Below are 17,206 nucleotides of genomic sequence, written 5' to 3' on the forward strand. Positions count from 1 at the left end.
TGCAGTTGTTTCTTATCGTTTTCGTCTGCAGTTATTCCGTTATGTTTATCATGCATGCTTGTGTTTTTCATGATGACTTTTTCCGTGCTAGTTAGGATGTTGTTATTGATAATGCCATGTCACTACTCTACTTTATTTTCATGTCATCATTATAAAATGTTACGATGGTTGTAATACACCGTTGATATGCTAGTACTTGGTATTGTCATGTTCTTTATGCTATAGTTGTTCAATTGAGAAGCATGGTATTTTGTTAAAGCTTTTATATGATGCATGCTCATTGTTGCATTCATGTTAATTATATTCATGATGATGGAGAGGATAATAATATGACTTAATAATAACAAACCTCCTCCGTTATTGATGGGATCGAGTCATAGTGCCACCAAATCGAACTTTTTTTAGTGCAGCCACATTTGCCATTATGGGAAGGCCCTAATGCGATCTATTGTCATGCCTCTCGCCGGTGCCTCCAACGAGGGAAGGTTATGGGAGTGCGCTACCCTAATCAGCTAGACGGACATAAGCCTTGTGTGCCCGTGTTTGGTTTTGAGCTCATGTCCCCGTTTGGGACCGTTTTGTTTTGCCACGACGGTGGCCGTTGGTGCCTTTGGTAGGCACGGGGCCACCCAGGACTGAACCCAAAAGGGGTGTTGGTCGGAGTGGCCGGGAGAGTGTCATGGTAGTAGGTCCATTTTGTCGGAACGCCGTTGGTCCACCCGAATGGGAGTGCGAGGCCATGGGTTCTGTGGTGTGGGTACAGTGCGCTACCTCTGCAGAGTGTTTATTAAGGCTATCGATAGCAGCACAGTTCGTATTAGGTCACACTATCGGGTCTTGGGCGAAATGGAGGATACACATGAAATAATTAAGTTTATTAATTTGTAACAAATAATGTGGTGACTTGGACTATGAGACGTCGTGAGTAGTCACGATGATGTATTGATATGATCACGAGACGAGGTCTCGGTGAGTGTTGAACCAAGTGTGGTTCCGTTTGTGATCCGTGAATGATCACGTTTGGTTACAAGGTAACCCGTTGAACCGGGTATGGTTCCGTTTGTGATCTGTGAGTGATCACCGTTCGGTTGCGAGGCAACCCGTTGGTAAGAGAGTCCGAGAGACTCGGTGCACAAGTTTGGTTGCATTACATGAGTAATATGTTGTCATTTTTTAAAGAACCATGCCAGAACAGGAGATGGTTGCCTAAAGTTAAGATGTTATGTCTGCATTGGATATGATCGGAAGTTTATATTCAGCATAGTTTCATGATGCTATGCCATGATTCGATTGATATGCTAAATTATGCCATGATTTTCTATTGCCATGTTAGAAGCATATTTTCATATACCATGTTATTGCCATGATAGTAGATGTTATAATGTTGTTCATGCTTAGTTGATCTATGTCATGCCATGTTTAGTAATTGATATGAGATAGGTTGTTGCATGCGCTTGGTTCTTGCTTTGTCTTCTGCTTGTTTGGATGCTATATAATTGGTTGTCTTGCAAGTACATTCAATGTATTGACCTGGCGTGTCATGCCAGTTTGTAGGTCATGCCTGGATTGTTTGCTTGGTCGCGCTAGGCCGTAACCTTGCCAGTCCTGTGAGTTATGGAGCCCAGCCAGAGTTGTTATGTTGCTAAACCAAGACTTCCGCCGCCATTTAAATAGCCTTAGGGCTATGCCAGATAATTGTATTCATCAATGATGTAACCATATACACATGTATTTTATGAATAATATTGTACCTGGAATGCTGTATAATGGAGCTGTCGTGCGTCAGGTGTTATCCTGGGCTGACGTGCGAAGGCCCCTGCTCCATGCAGATCGGGGTGCCACGGTGGCTTGGTGTGCTAGGAACACATATGGAGTGGAGGCGGCCAACCTATCAAACCATAGAGTACTTCGCACATATGCGTGACTCACTTGGGATGATTCCAGAGGGAGCAAAAACAAGCTTTCTCGAATTCACGGCGGCAACTTACATCAAGTGCACGCGAGTTAGAGGATGTCACTTCTTTCATCCAAGCGTATATCTCCTGAGCGGAACATGAAGGCAAGCTTACAAAGTTTCCAATGCTAGCTTTAATGTTCCTCATGAATCATGGAGGAGATAAAAATATTCCCAATGGGCTCAACAATAATTCATCCAGATTTCCATGAGAATGGAATTCCACAACTATGTGAACAAGGCGATAGCATTGGTCAGAAAAAAAGATGTAATGATGTATGCTCGAGGGATCAACCACGAGTAAGACAACATTACGAACATCATTGGTACTCATTTGATTTGGTGATAGCCCATACTCAAATCAAAGTTTTGATAAGACAATATGTCCAACAACTGATCACAGAGACCAATCAATGAAGATATCATCTTTCTTCAACTAACACACAAACACAAGGATATCCCTTTGGAACGAACTAAGTTAGGCAAGCTTTTATCTTCCAACTCTCCAAGTTGTTGTTTAGCTTAACCAACTAGCTCAGGGGTATCCAACACAAATTCTTGGAGAAAGGGGTGGCTATAAGAAACCAACTTGATCACGAACTCAACATAGTGGTCAGGTGACAACCTGGTAACACTTCTGAGAAGATATTCAGAAAATCACGAACCACCAATATGTTACTAAGCTCGAGAACAATCTTGCTTTTCAGGGCAAGACGATGTGATCAAGGATTCCACCAGGGAAGATGGACTAGGTAGCATGATTAGTCTTAGAATGATGGTTCAGTAACCAACACAAATGGAATTATCGTCCATTAAGTACCAAGCAACACAGTTGCTAGGGGTATTGATTTCACACATCACGATTCACTTGTCGGCATTCCGGTTACAATAACACGGGAACCAAGGAATGACCAATGATGGCAAGAAGTATCACTGCGTCAAGAATTCATAAGAGGTGGTGCAATTCTCATGACATTCTTGACGTAAGACGGTAATACTTCAGGGTAGAACAAAATCAAAAGCTGGGTTGGCATTTTGATCTACGTAATACAACTGCTTCACTCAACCCTGGATATGGATGAGGTACTGGAGTTTGTTTCTCCTAGTCATTCTGAATTAGAATGGCTTGACGGACCACAAGAATAATAGGCACCAATGAACACGAAGGCACAACTATTCCTGACTATCACTCGATAGACGGAGGTCGGGATACAACTAAAGTGGGACAACTTAGAGGAACATACGATTTTCGGAGTTGTGGATGCATAGATTAGCATGTCGAACAACTCTCAACATTTCTTCCGGATAACCCATGCAGAAAGGTAGAACTGGTAGAGTCACAACATAGAGTTCAGAACTCATCAAGAGCACTCTGGTTGTGATATTTCAGTTCAACGAGGAACTTCTGCCATAAGTAGTTCATGGTATTTGGAAGAAGGAAATACCACGGACCTCGAGGAGTATCACAAAGGTTAAAAATTTCCTAAAGGAACGAGCAAACACTATCAATGTGAAGTAAAGCGAATCTTGGGTCAAGAACCCAGGAGTAGAATACCTACTACTAAATGGCATCACGGGATGCTTTCGAGAATGACGGCCAGAATCATCACATTGGGAACACTAATCATGGCTAGATTACTAGGTGGTTCTCTAAGACACCTACGGTCATAATAATAGCCCCAACATATATGTCGAGGTAATGGAGTACCTCAACTCAGCAGTTAGTGTGGTTAATCTGGCCCAAAAGGATCATTGGGAATGGGAAGAAGGGATTTTCAAATGCATCAGACTATTTAGAAACCTGGGATGACTCGGATAGCATAAAGGATGTAAATACTCAAAAAGATTTGAGACATCCTGCAAAATAGTTGCATGACCACTCAACATCACAATATCATGGTTCTGAGGCCACCTATGAACATACGGAAGTAGGAGAAACTGAACTGAGACTTGAATCCATCAATTCTATAAGTCTATGGATTAATAACACGTGATCCTGATAGAAAGATGAGAAGCCTAGTTCTTAATCCCCGCAGAGGAGAAGAGGTTGACTCAGATCAGAAGGGCATAAGGTAAAGGAGTAAAAAGAGCCTTACGTTCCCCTTCCACAAAAAATTCCCTTATATAACTAAAGCATTTCTAGACTCAACTTTGACCAGTTTGGCTTTGTAAACCTACAGGTAGTCAGGCTCTGATACCAAAGCTGTCAGGACCCCGATCCTAAGTCACACCGATCTAGCATGTAACACATCATATCACTTTGCGGCCTCACGCGCGGTATTCCCACGGGTGCCAACTTACCTGGCCCGGGACCGTTTGCGCCTTTTGGCTCACGTATATGATAGTGTCGCTAGCATCCATATGACAGAGAACCCGGACCGACATGACTAGTCGTAAACCCAAAGTGGCACTAACTTACAGGGACAGGCATACATGACCCAACAACGAATGTGTCGGTCATCAGCGAGTGAATCCTGGCTGTAGCAGCTGGGCTAACAGGACTGTGGAGAATCCGGGCTGTAGTAGGCTAACAGGACTCCGGTAGACACCGCGTGACATTTCCCCGAAGGGACAGACACAGGAATGAAGAAGGACACATGCCGGCCAGCCAAAGTGTTCCGGAGCAGTAGCAAGCTACCATGGCTCAGTGGAAGCACTAGGAGACATTTCCCGGTAAGAGAGGCTACCAAGGATAAACAACTAGGTTGTCGGATCCCACACATACCAAGCATTTCAATAACATAGACACAATATGCTCGGTATGTGCAAATACAACATGCATGGCATCACAACAAAACTCTATGACTCAAAGTATTTATTCATTAGGCTCCGAGGAGCCAGATATTACAAACATGGGTCTGATGACCGAGCATTCAAGTCATACAAGCATTAAGCACATGCGGAAGCTTAACTTGTCTGAGTACAGACAACTACTAATGAAAAAGGCTGAGAAGCCTGACTATCTACAAGACCCTGCCCAGGGCACAGGATCGTAGCACAAGTATCAAGCTAAACGTCGAAGTCCACGCGGAACTACTAGTGAGACTGAAGTCTCTCTGCAAAAACATAAATTAAGCAAACGTGAGTACAAATGTACCCAGCAAGACTTACATCAGAACTAGCTACATATGCATCAGTATCAACAAAGGAGGTGGTGGAGTTTAACTGCAGCAAGCCAGCTTTGACTCAGTGGCTATCCTGAACTACGTATGCAAGTAACTCTTTTGGGGTGGCGCACAGGAGTCCACATATTCACCAATCAATACACCACTATGGATCCGCTCCCGTCTCCCTACGAGAATGCCATCCAAAGCACTCATGCTTATCTTGGGCATTTTAGAGTATCCACTTTCACTTGTCTATGAACTGCATAGGCAACCCAGAAGTCCTTTACCGTGGACGCGGCAATTCGAATAGATCATTTATAACCCTGCAGCGGTGTACTTCTTCACACATGTTTCCACCACTTAGCGTCTGCACACGACATGTGCTCGGCAGACTTCAAGCGAAAGCCGACGTGGGTGTAGACCACGACCTGACTAACCACACAAGTCCCTAGTCCAGGTTTATCGCCTATTCAGGTTTCATCCGCAGGGAGTCCGGCCGAGGTTTCCACATACAGCCCCGAACGATGTGTGCAGGGTTCCCAGGTCACCAAACGGGCGACTCGGTACATCGGGCCACGTGCCTACCGCATCACAGCCCACCCCTCGGGTCAGCGCCACGCACGGCGTCCAGCATACTACAAACACCAAAAACTACTTGCAAATCCTGGATAGAGGACAGGGGCGGTTAATAAGTCGAGCATGGTCATATTTCAGGGCACAACATGTCCTAGTAGCTGTTCATGGATCACAAACACAGGACTCAGTTCCTGAGGACGGTTTCAACGAGACAACCCACCGTGTACTCCTACATGGCCTTTCACCACTACCTTTACCAAATCATGTTCACACACTTAGCTCACACATAGTAGGACATGTTCATCACCATTCCAATTCATCCTCGATGAATCTGAACTGACTCAACTCTAGGCAGTAGCAGGCATGACAAACAAGCATGAATGAGTAGGCACATCAGGGCTCAAACAACTCCTACTCATGCTAGTGGGTTTCATCTATTTACTATGGCAATGCCAGGTCATGCATAGGAAAAGGGGTTCAACTACCGCAGCATGTAACAGATGAATCGTTGTTGTTCTAATGCAATAAAAGAGAGCAGGAGCGAGAGGGTGGGATTGTATTGGAATGAACAAGGGGGTTTTGCTTGCCTGGCAGTCCTGAAGATAGTATAGCTCTTCATCGGTGTCATCGAACTCATCGTCAGAACACCTCTATCGAGAGGGAACAACCACCGGCAACAGAGAAGGAACACAATCAATGCAATGCACAATATGATGCATGATCATGACATGTCAATATGATGTGATTTGAGCTAATGCAACTAGCAACAGGTTAAATGGAGTTGGTTTGAATCCAAGATTCAAATTCGAACTCCATCTGTGATTATTCATATGCCATTTAATTGGTTTGACCTGATCAGCAGGTATAAGTTTTTAAAACATGCATGAAAATGCCATAAACATATTCTTTGTATTTTTCTGATAATTTGTCATATAAAAATTATTTTAATCTGAGCTACGGTTGAATTCTATGAATTTTTGAAGTTTAAATCATTTTCTGGATTTTCCTGGTTATTTAGAAATAAAACAAATCCAAAAAATGACTTATTGCGTTAGCATGACGTCACAGTGATGTCAGCAGGTCAACGGGTTGGTCCAGGTCAAACCTGACCAGTGGGGCCCACATGTCAGTGTCTAACTAACTAACCTATTTTAATTAGTACTAATATAGAAATTAGTTAGGGGCTGGCCCCACATGTCAGTGACTCGCGAGGGGGAGTCAAACTGGGTCAACCTGGGTCAAACTCACCAAAGTTGACCTGGGGTCGTCGCCGGCAAGGCCAGAGACGGTGGATGGGCTCGGGATTCCTCCTCCGGCGACCAAATGGCCGGCGGAGGGCATCTACGTGACGCGGGCACTCGTCCGCGTCGAGTTGTGGTGGTGGTTGGGCCTGGGGTGGCCTTAGTCGTCGCAGGCATCGACCTTCGCGGTCGCTGGAGCTCGGGCGAGCTCGGGGTCGATGCTACAGCGGTCGGGGCAGCTCGTGCGAGGCACCTACATGCTCTATGCGGCACAATGAGGAAGCTGAGCACGACGGCCAGACCATTAGATGGCCAGAGACACGTCGGCAGCGAGCACAGGCGGTGGCGCGTGCGGGCGAGCAATGTGCGGTGGCTACGGCGCACGAGAGCGAGAACATAGAGAGGGAGAAGGGTTAGTGGCTCACGGTGAGTGCAGGGTAGCGAACGGCGAGCTCGGGGACGGGCTGGAGACGTCGTGAGGTCGTCGGCGATCTCAGCGGCCAACCGGAGAAGATGGGTCGATGGCGAGGAGACATTGCGTCCGGCGATGCTCGTGTTGAGGGGGAGCTTCAAGGCGTCGAGGCGGACATCGGGGTCAGCACGGGGAGGCGCTGGGATGGCTGTGGCTACGGCGGTGCTGGTCGGCGTCCAGCGGGGTGTTCGGGCGCGCTGCAGAGAGGGAGCAGAGGCGGGGAAAGGACGAGGGAGTGGGAGAGAGGGACCAGGCTGGCGCGTGGCGTCGTCCAGACGCGTCGGTGAGGCGGCAGGCAGGCGGGAGGTGGAGGCCTCGGGCGCGCGCGCGTCGACACGTCTCTGCCAGTAGGCAGAGGTTGAAGACGGCTGTGCCCTGCTAGGCTGGGCCGCCAGGTGGCCAGGCCAGGTGGGTTGCCGCTATAGGTAAGAGGCCCAGGTGAGTTTCTCTCTCTCTCTCTCTCTCTTATTTCTATTTTCTATTTTTACCCTTGTTTTGATTTAGTTTAACCACCAAAACATTTTGGTAAATTCTGAGAAAAGTAGTGGGTGCAAGATGGGCTTATTCCAGAGACCCTCTACAATTTTCAGAAATATTGGAGTTGTATAAATATTTATAGAATTTTATAGCCCCAACTCAAATATTTCTTGATTTGTTTCAAAGCCCAAATATGTCCTGCAAAAATGTAAACCATTTTTGGTAGATGTTTCCACCTTAATCCAGAAATGATGAACATTTTTAAAGCGCATTTTGAGTTCATTGAAAATATTTTTAGGTTGAACCTCTTTGAATTCCATTTGATGCTAGGGTTTGAACATCCCCAATTCAAATTCATTTGAACTAAAACATGATGATCATGCAAAGACAAACAAAGACCGATCTAGGGATGTGACAGTGCCGAAGAAGTGCTTCAAGGTTCGTGGATCTTCCGGATTGAACTCCCAAATGTGGGAGGGCCGGAGTTGGCAGAGAAGAATCCGGTGGAAGAGCATCACCTGAATCACGTTAGTGAGACTAGTGTTCTTGCCTATCATGTTTGTGATGCGCTTTTGCAGCATCAACACTTCCACTATGGGTCCCCAATCCAGACCCTTAGTGGTCCATGAAGTGAGCCGCATAGGGGTTCCGGATCTGAACTCAGGAGTGGCCGCCCACTTGGCGTTGCGGGGTCAGGTGATGTAGAACCACTCCTGCTGCCACACCTTGACGGTGTCCATGAAGGCCCCTTAGGCCAAACGATGTTGGGGAGCTTGCTCACCATGGTGCCGCTGTAGTCCGCATGCTGCCCATCGACCACCTTCGGGTTCAGATTGAAGACTTTAAGCCATAGGCCGAAGTGTGGGGGAACGCGGAGATGTGGAGGAAAGAATTTGGGGCTGGATCATGGAAATCTAGCCCCTAGTAGAACATGAGGCTGCGGAAGAATGGGTGGAGGGGAAACCCCCGCGGAGGAAGTGGGGGATGAATACAACCCTTTCGCCGGGCTCCGGGGTGGGGATGACTTGATCCTTGCCAGGGAGCCTGTGTGCGATGTCCGCAGACAGATATTCCGCCTCCTGGAGCTCCTTGACGTCCTTTTTGGTGACGGAGGAGGCCTCCCACTTGCCCTTTGAACCAGATCCTGACATGGCTGGTGAGTCTGGTGGCGGTGGGAAAGATTGAAGTTTGGGTGCTGGAGCTTGAAGATGGGAAAGCAGGAGAAGGAAGAAGGCATGGTGAGAAAGAGGAATCCTTATCCTCTTATATAGGCGGTGAATATCAAACGACCCCCCTCTTAAGCCTTAAAACTCGCATGTTCTCGAGGGGTCGTGCGAATGGCACAGTTGGATTACCCAAAACTATATTGATGAGGATCCCGTAATGGGCGGACATGATCTCTGTTTTGACAAGACGTGTCAATAGAGGTTGTGCCTTGAAACGCGAAGCGGGAGGTGTAAAAACGGTTTGAAATGTTAAGAGACCAAACGTGACGTTTCGCCGAAAAAAAGTTGTCAGTAGAAAGACACTGTTTTGTTTGATATTTTACCTTTATGGCTAAGGGTTGCAACAATTGTATAGAGCCAGATACAGTTCCTTTATTCCGAAGATTGCTTTGAAGTATTCAGGAGAAGGAAAGCCTTGCAATGCCGAAGACAATCCACGTGTTGAACATATCGTCATTGAAGACTGGCTCAGGGGCTACTGAGGGATTCCTGGATTAGGGGGTCCTCGGGTGTCCGGGCTATGAGATATGGTCTGGACTGATGGGCCGTGAAGATACAAGGCAGAAGACCTTCCCCCGTGTTCGGGTAGGACTCTCCTATGCATGGATGGAAAGATTGGTGTTCGGATGTGTAATTTCCTTCCTCTGCAAACCGATTCTGTATAACCCTAGGCCCCTCCGGTGTGTATATAAACCGGAGGGTTTAGCCCGCATAGGCTACCAGAATTCATACGGGCTAGACATCTAGGGTTTAGCCATTACAATTTCGAGGTAGATCAACTCCTGTAACCCCTATACTCATCAAATACAATCAAGCAAGACGTAGGGTTTTACCTCCATTAAGAGGGCCCGAACCTGGGTAAACATCGTGTCCCATCTGTCCCTTGTTACCTTTGATCCTCAGACGCACAGTTCGGGACCCCCTACCCGAGATCGGCCGGTTTTGACACCGACAAGGGGTTTGGCACAATACGTGCTCACGAGCCTTCTTGTGGGATTGAATGGTTTGTTTGGCAGGTGGCACAACCCTTTCATACATATGTTTGGGCCACATGCATGTGGTGGTGGTTCTTCCAAACTCCCTCATGCAGTTATCAGCGATACGTCCATTTGTTATCCCGTGCATGTTATCACTTTGACCGACAACGAGAGGCATTAGATAGAAAGGTGGATTCATTGGCATGTGTTACGGTGTATACTATATATGGTGAGATTCCAGATCAAAGTTCGAGCGCGTGCATGCACGTGAATCCCTCCCACCAACTCGAAGTGAGGGGAACTACGCATCATGAACCTCCTTGTGGGGCATTTCTGCTTTGAGAAGTTGGTGGCACATCAAAGTTGTGCACTCAGTATATATATTCAAATATCACACAACACCTCTTTGGGCCACACATAGGCGGTTGTTCTCCTAGGACACTCACATGCGTGGTTATCGGCAATAATTCCATCTGTGGGCCTGCGAGGCCCATCACTTTGACATACAACGAGAGAGGTTAATTAGACCAAGGAGGATTCTTTTTGGCTGGTCTGTGTTACGGGACATAGGAGTATATATAGTGCGTGTCGAAGTGGGGGCAGCATATACTACGCGTCGTGAACCTCACACTCCGTGTGGGGACTTTACGGTTTCCGAGGCAGGTGCCACATCAAAGTTGTGCATCGGGTACATATTCAAACATCATACAACACAGCCATACATATGTTTGGCCCATATGCAAGCGGTGGTCGTCCTCTGGCACTCACTCAAGCAGTTATCAGTGATACTTCCATCTGTGTGCCCGCTTGGTCCATCAATTTGACCGATAAAGAGAGGTTGATTTGACCTAGGAGGGGATTAATTTTTGGTTTGTCTTACGGTAGATCATGCTGAGAATATTACATATAGTATATAGTTAAGTTTGAGCACATGTGTATGCATGAATCCCTCCCACTGGATTGATGTAATAGGAGGGGACAGTGATACGTCCATTTTGCATCATGCTTTTATATTTATTGCATTATGGCAGTTATTACACATTATATCACAATACTTATGCCTATTCTCTCTTATTTTATAAGGTTTACATGAAGAGGGAGAATGCCGGCAGCTGGAATTCTGGACTGGAAAAATAAGCAAATATTAGAGACCTATTCTGCACAACTCCAAAATTCTTGAAACTTCACGCGGCATGTTTTTGGAATATAAAAAATATATTGGGAAGAAAGTACCAGAGGGGGGCCACCAGCTAGCCACAAGGGTGGAGGGCGCGCCCTACCCCCTGGGTGCGCCCCGACCTTGTGGGGCCCCTGGCAAGCCTTTGGTGTGTTCTGACCTGGAAAAAATCAAAAGGAAGCTTTCGGGACGAAGCGCCGCTGTCTCGAGGCGGAACCTGGGCAGAACCAATCTAGGTCTCCGGCGGAGGTGTTCTGCCGAGGAAACAACCCTCCGGGAGGGGGAAATCATCACCATCATCATCACCATCGATCCTCTCATCGAGAGGTGGTCAATCTCAATCAACATCTTCACCAGCACCATCTCCTCTCAAACCCTAGTTCATTCTTGTATTTGATCTTGGTCCCAAAACCTCAGATTGGTACCGGTGGGTTGCTAGTAGTGTTGATTACTCCTTATAATTGATGCTAGTTGGTTTATCCGGTGGAAGATTATATTTCCAGATCCTTAATGATAATTAATGCTCCTCTGATCTTGATCATTAATATGTTTTGTGAGTAGTTACATTTGTTCCTGAGGACATGGGAGATGTCTTGTTATAAGTAATCATGTGAATTTGGTATTCATTTGATATTTTGATGAGATGTATGTTGTCTCTCCTCTAGTGGTGTTTTTTTGACTGGGCTCCTCTAGTGGTGTTATGTGAACGTCGACTACATGACACTTCACCATTATTTGGGCCTAGGGGAAGGCATTGGGAAGTAATAAGTAGATGATGGGTTGCTAAGTGACAGAGGCTTAAACCCTAGATTTTGCGTTGCTTCGTAAGGGGCTGATTTGGATCCATATGTTTAATGCTATGGTTAGGTTTACCTTAATACTTCTTTCGTAGCTGCGTATGCTTGCGAGAGGGGTTAATCATAAGTGGGAGGCTTGTCCAAGGAAGGGCAGCACCCAAGCACCGGTCCCCCACATATCAAATTATCAAAGTAACGAACGCGAATCATATGAGCATGATGAAAACAAACTTCACAACAATTCCCATGTGTCCTCGGAAGCGCTTTGCATTATATAAGAGTTCGTCCAGGCTTGTCCTTTGGTACAAAAAGGATTGGGCCATCTTGCTGCACCTTAGTTACTTTATTTACTTGTTACCCATTATGATTTACCTTATCACCAAACTATCTGTTACTGATAATTTCAGTGCTTGCAGAGAATACCTTGCTAAAAACCACTTGTCATTTCCTTTTGCTCCTTGTTGGGTTCAACACTCTTACTTATTGAAAGGACTACTTTAGATCCCCCATACTTGTGGGTCATCAAGACTCTTTTCTGGAGCCGTTGCCGGGGAGTGAAGCGCCTTTAGTAAGTGGAATTTGGTAAGGAAATATTTATATAGTGTGCTGAAATTTACCGTCGCTTGTTACTATGGAAAATAATCCTTCGAGGGGTTTGTTCGAGGTATCTTCACCTCGACTGGCACCACAATTAGCTACCCCTCAACCTACTGCACCTACTGAAAATATTTATTATGAAATTCCTTCGGGTATGATAGAGAAACTCCTAGCTAATCCTTATGCAGGAGATAGAACATTACATCCCGATATGCACCTAATCTATGTGGATGAAGTTTGTCGATTATTTAAGCTTGCAGGTATGCCCGAGGATGTTGTCCAGAAGAAGGTCTTCCCTTTATCTTTGAAGGGAAAGGCATTGACATGGTATAGGCTATTGGACGATATTGGATCATGGAACTCCAACCGATGAAATTGGAATTTCATCAGAAGTTTTATCCTATGCATCTAGTTCATCGTGATCGGAATTATATATATAATTTTTGGCCTCGTGAAGGAGAAAGTATAGCTCAAGCCTGTGGGAGGCTTAAGTCAATGTTATAATCATGCCCCAATCATGAGCTCTCAATAGAAATTATTATTCAAAATTTCTATGCTCGTCTTTGCTACCTCTTGAGCTTGCGTTGGTTTTTTCCTTGAAGAGGAAAGGGTGATGCAGCAAAGGAGCGTAAGTATTTCCCTCAGTTTTGAGAACCAATGTATCAATCCAGTAGGAGACTACGCAACAAGCCACCGAATACCTGCACAAACAAACTCCAACTTGCAACCAACGCGACAAAGGGGTTGTCAATCCCTTCACGATTATTCGCAAAGTGAGATCTGATAGAGATGGATAAACGGTAAAGTAATATTTTTAGTACTTTTAGTTTATGGAACGGAAAGTAAAGATTGCAAAAGAAAGTAAATAGGAAACTAGAATTGTAGATTGGAAACTTATATGATGTAAAATAGACCTGGGGGCCATAGGTTTCACTAGAGGCTTCTCTCAAGATAGAAATTATTACGGTGGGTGAACAAATTACTGCCGAGCAATTGATAGAAAAGCGCAAATTATGACGATGTCTAAGGCAATGATCATGAATATAGGCATCACGTCCATGTCAAGTAGACCAAAATGATTCTGCAACTACTAATATTACTCCACACATCGAACGACTCCTGCCTGCATCTAGAGTATTAAGTTCATAAGAACAGAGTAACGCATTAACTAAGATGACATGATGTAGCGGGATAAACTCAAGCATTCTGATGAAAACCCCATCTTTTTATCCTTGATGGCAACAATACAATACGTGTCGGTTCCCTTCTGTCACTAGGATCGAGCACCGCAAGATTGAACCCAAAGCTAAGCACTTCTTCCATTGCAAGAAAAACCAATCTAGCTGGCCAAACCAAATCGTTAGTTCAAAGAGACTTGCAAAGATATCAAATCATGGATATAAAAATTCAGAGGGGATTGAAAAAATATTCATAGATAAACTGATCATAAATCCACAATTCATCGGATCTCGGCAAACACACCGCAAAAGAGTATTACATCGAATAGATCTCCAAGAACATCGAGGATAACTTTGTATTGAGAATCAAAGAGAGAGAAGAAGCCATCTAGCTACTAGCTATGGACCCATAGGTCTGTGGTAAACAACCCACTCTTCATTGGAGAGGCAATGGTGTTGATGTAAAAGCCCTCCGTGATCGATTCCCCCTCCGGCAGGATGCCGGAAAAGGCCCCAAGATGGGATCCCACGGGTACAGACGGTTGCGGCGGTGGAAAAGTGGTTTTGTGGCTCCCCTGAATGTTTTTGGGGTATAAGAGTATATATAGGAGGAAGAATTAGGTCAGGAGACCTACGAGGGGTCCACAAGGTTGGGGGCGTGCCCTCCACCCTTGAGGCCGCCTCGCGGCTCTTCTGACTTGCACTCCAGGTCTCTTGGGTGTCTTCTGGTCCAAGAAAAACCATCGCGAAAGTTTTATTCCGTTTGTACTCCGTTTGGTATTCCTTTTCTGCGAAACTCTAAAACAAGGAAGAAAACAAAGATTTGCACTGGGCTCTAGGTTAATAGGTTAGTCCCTAAAATCATATAAAATAGCATATTAATGCATATAAAACATCCAAAACAGATAATATAATAGCATGGAACAATAAAAAATTATAGATACGTTGGAGACGTAGCAAGCAAAATTCTTTCTCATCCTCGAGTAGGTAAATGATAAAAACAATATTTTTTATGTGGAATGCTACCTAACATATTTATCCATGTAATTCTCTTTATTGTGACATGAATGTTCAGATCCGTAAGATTCAAAACAAAAGTTTAATATTGACATAAAAACAATAATACTTCAAGCATACTAACAAAATAATTATGTCTTCTCAAAATAACATGGCCAAAGAAAGCTTATCCCGACAAAATCATATAGTCTGGCTATGCTCCATCTTCATCACACAAAATATTCAAATCATGCACAACTTCGATAACAAGCCAAGCAATTATTTCATACTTTTGACAATCTCAAACCTTTTCAACTTTCACGCAATACATGAGCGTGAGCCATGGACATAGCACTATACGTGGAATAGACGTTGGTTGTGGAGAAGACAAAAAGAAGGAGATAGTCTCACATCAACTAGGCGTATCAACGGGCTATGTAGATGCCAATTAATAGATATCAATGCGAGTGAGTAGGGATTTTCATGCAACGGATGCACTAGAGCTATAAGTTTATGAAAGCTCAAAAAAGAATACTAAGTGGGTGTGCATCCAACTTGCTTGCTCATGAAGACCTAGGGCGTTTGAGGAAGCCCATCATTGGAATATACAAGCCAAGTTCTACAATGAAAAATTCCCACTAGTATATGAAAGTGATATCATAGGAGACTCCCTATCATGAAGATCATGGTGCTACTTTGAAGCACAAGTGTGGCAAAAAGGATAGTAACATTCTCCCTTCTCTCTTTTTCTCTCATTTTTTTCTTTTCCCTTTTTTCCTTTTCTCTTTTTTATGGGCCTTCTCTTTTTTTGGCCTTTCTCTTTTTTTTCTCACATGGGACAATGCTCTAATAATGAAAATCATCACACTTCTATTTACTTACAACTCAAGAATTACAACTCGCTACTAGAAAAAATATGACTCTATGTGAATGCCTCCAGCGGTGTACCGGGATGTGCAATGAATCAAGAGCGACATCTATAAACAATGATGAACGGTGGCTTTGCCAGAAATATGATGTCAACTACATGATTATGCAAAGCAATATGACAATGATGGAGCGTGTCATAATAAATGGAACGGTGGAAAGTTGCATGGCAATATATCTCGGAATGGCTATGGAAATGCCATAATAGGTAGGTATGGTGGCTGTTTTGAGGAAGGGTATGTGGTGGGTTTATGGTACCGGTGAAAGTTGCGCGGTACTAGAGAGGCTAGCAATGGCGGAAAGGTGAGAGTGCGTATAGTCCATGGACTCAACATTAGTCATAAAGAACTCACATACTTATTGCAAAAATCTATTAGTCACCGAAACAAAGTACTACGCGCATGCTCCTAGGGGGATAGATTGGTAGGAAAAGACCATCACTCATCCCCGACCGCCACTCATAAGGAAGACAATCAAAAAACATCTCATGCTCCAACTTTGTTACATAATGGTTCACCATACGTGCATGCTACGAGACTCACAAACCTTAACACAAGTATTTCTCAAATTCACAACTAATTACTAGCATGACTCTAATATCATCATCTTCATATCTCAAAACAATCTTAAGGAATCAAACTTCTCATAGTATTCAATGCACTTTATATGTAAGTTTTTACTATATCCCTCTTGGATGCCTATCATATTAGGACTAATTTTATAACCAAACCAAATTACCATGCTGTTCTAAATACTCTCAAAATAATATAAGTGAAATACGATAGTTCATCAATTTATATAAAATAAAACCACCGCCGTGCTCTAAAAAGATATAAGTGAAGCACTAGAGCAATTTTTGCCTAGCATGTCTCTCCTAAAAGGTGTATACAGCAAGGATGATTGTGGCAAACTAAAAAGCAAAGACTCAAATCATACAAGACGCTCCAAGCAAAACACATATCATGTGGTGAATAAAAATATAGCCTCAAGTAAAGTTACCGATAGACGAAGACGAAAGAGGGGATGCCTTCCCAGGGCATCCCCAAGCTTAGGCTTTTTGAAATCCTTCAATATTACCTTGGGGTGCCTTGGACATCCCCAATCTTAGGTTCTTCCCATTACTTATTCCATAGTCCATCAAATCCTTGCCCAAAACTTGAAAACTTCACAACAAAAAACCCAACAGAAAATCTCGTAAGCTCCGTTAGTATAAGAAAATAAATTACCACTTTTGGTACTGTTTTGAACTTATTATTTATTTATATTGGTGTAATATCTACTGTATTCCAACTTTTCCATGGTTCATACCCCCCGATACTAGCCATAGATGCATCAAAATAAGCAAACAACACGCGAAAAACAGAATCTGTCAAAAACATAACAGTCTGTAGCAATCTGGAAGTTTCGAAATAACTCTCAAAATCTTGACAAAATAGGAAGTCCTAGATAATTTGTCTATTAATCTTCTGCAAAAAGAATCAACTAAAAAGCACTCTCCAGCTAA

The sequence above is a fragment of the Triticum aestivum genome, chromosome 6D (assembly GCF_018294505.1).
Source record: "Triticum aestivum cultivar Chinese Spring chromosome 6D, IWGSC CS RefSeq v2.1, whole genome shotgun sequence".
Lineage (NCBI taxonomy): Eukaryota > Viridiplantae > Streptophyta > Magnoliopsida > Poales > Poaceae > Triticum > Triticum aestivum.